Source organism: Palaemon carinicauda, chromosome 4 (assembly GCF_036898095.1).
Source record: "Palaemon carinicauda isolate YSFRI2023 chromosome 4, ASM3689809v2, whole genome shotgun sequence".
In the NCBI taxonomy this organism is placed as follows: Eukaryota; Metazoa; Arthropoda; class Malacostraca; order Decapoda; family Palaemonidae; genus Palaemon; species Palaemon carinicauda.
Genome location: NC_090728.1, coordinates 152,951,693 through 152,954,192, shown reverse-complemented (window position 1 = coordinate 152,954,192; position 2,500 = coordinate 152,951,693).

Here is a 2,500-nt window from a genome sequence, read left to right as displayed (position 1 = left end):
TGGCTTCAGGCCAACAAGTGGAGCGGTCGATGACGGTAAACAGGTAACGATGTCCTTGTGATGTGGGTAGGGGGCCTACAACGTCGACGTGAATGTGTGCGAAACGACGCTGAGGTTGAGGAAAGGTGCCCACTCCTGAATCCGTGTGTCGATGTACTTTGGAAGTTTGGCAAAAAGTACAGGCACGGACCCAATCCTTAGCATCCTTAGAAATTCCGTGCCAAATGAACTTTGCCTTCAGCAGCTGTGCAGTAGAACGGCACGAGGGATGTGAAAGGCCGTGGATGAAATCAAACACCTGTCGGCGCATGGGAGCAGGAATCCAAGGTCGCGGTCTACCAGTACTGACGTCACAGAGGAGGGTGGTGTTGGAGTTTTCGAAGGGGAAAATCCTCCCAACGGAGGGACGTGCAGGATGTCCTACAAGCTTGATACTCTGGATCCTGTCGTTGGGCTTCAGCCATGGCGTTGTAATCCAATCCCAGTTGAACAGCAGCCAACGTGTTTCTTGACAGGGCATCGGCAACGGGATTCATTTTCCCAGGGACGTATTGCAGGGTGCAATTGTATTCAGCCACGGCGGAGAGATGACGGCGTTGACGGGCGGACCAGGCGTCAGACTGTCGAGTGAAGGCGTGCACCAGAGGCATGTGGTCTGTGCGAATGACGAAGGGCGTACCTTCTAAGAAATGGCGAAAGTGACGGACAGCCAAGTGCACCACCAGCAATTCTCGATCGAAGGTAGAATAACCCGATTCTGCCTTGGACAGTTTTCTGCTGAAGAAGGCTAATGGGCGGGGCGAGCCTTTGACCACCTGCTCGAGTACTGCACCAACAGCGACGTCGCTGGCATCGGTGGAGAGAAGGAGAGGGGTGTGTGGGATAGGAAAATTGAGAGCCGCAGCAGTTGATAGGGCCTTCTTTGCATTGCAGAAGGCCGCTTCTTGAAGGGGACCCCACTTCAAGTCCTTTGGCTTACCCTTGAGGGAGGCGTAGAGGGGAGCAAGAGTGGCGGTAATGGCTGGCAGAAAACGGTGATAATAGTTGATCATGCCCAAGAATTCCTACAGAGCTTTGACGGTCGAGGGCGTGGGGAAATTCTGAACGGCTGCTACCTTTTCAGGGAGGGGATGGACTCCTTCAGGAGTGATACGGTGCCCTAAGAACGACACTTCGTTGGCGCCAAAGGTACACTTGTCGTACCGGACTACAAGGCCGTTTTGTTGCAGGCGGTCGAGCACGATGCGCAGGTGACGGAGGTGTTCCTCTTTTGAGGAGAACACAAGTATATCGTCCACATAACATACACAGAAAGGGAGGGCCCCTAAGATGCCATCCATGAGACGTTGAAACGTTGCCCCAGCATTACGAAGACCAAAACAAGAGTAATTGAAGGTGTATGTGCCAAACAGAGTGGTGATGGCGGTCATGGGGATGTCTTCTGGGTTCATAGGCACCTGATAATACCCCTTCAGGAGGTCGAGCGTAGAGAAAACCTTCGCTTTGTGCTGGTAGGAGGTTACATCGGCAATGTTTGGGAGGGGGTAGTGATCTGGTTCTGTTTGCATGTTCAGGCGCCTGTAATCCCCACAGGGACGGAGGGAGCCGTTTTTCTTCAGAACAATGTGTAAGGGTGACGACCATGGGCTGGAGGCCTTTTGGCAAAGCCCCAATTTCTCCATTTCGGCGAACGTCTGTTTGGCGGCTGCCAATCGTTCTGGTGCCAGACGTCTGAATTTTGCGAAGACTGGGGGTCCCGTCGTCTTGATATGGTGATAAATACCGTGCTTGGCAGGAACCGTGGGCGTTTGGCGAAGTTCTGGACGGAAAACTTCCGGGTACGACGTGAGGAGGTGGGCGTAGGCATCCGTGGGTGCGCTGATGTGGAGAGCGAGGTTAGAGGGGGCGGGTTGAAGAGGTGTCGACAAGTACGAGTCTGCGGTGACCAATCGTCGGTGGGCGACATCGACCAGAAGGTGGAAATGAGAGAGGAAATCCGCACCGAGGATTGGCATTGTGACGTCAGCAACGAGAAACATCCAATTGAATTTACCCTTTCCGAACGATAATGTGAGGCTCTCGTAACCGTAGGTGGGTATCGCAGATCCGTTGGCAGCTACCAAGCGGACGTCGGCAAATGTAGACAGACTACGTTGTGCCTTGAAGAGTTTCCTTGGCAAAAGAGAACGACAAGCACCCGTGTCTACCAAAAATCGCACGCCCGTTCCTGCATCCAGTAAAAAGAAAAGATTAGAAACATGGGAGGCCACCGCCACAAGCGATGGCCTACTTACACGTTTTTTGGCCACTGACAATCTTTGGCACATTTCTTCGCGGTTGCCCCGAATCTGAAGTGGTAGTAGCAAAACTGCGGTGGATGGGAGGTAGTAAGTGGCTGTAGAAGTCGTTCGTTGGGGTGCGAGCGATTGGTGGGTGGTGGGCGGCTTTGTCGCCGCTTCGGCACGTCACGGGGTAGGCGTGTATGTCCTACGGCATTCAT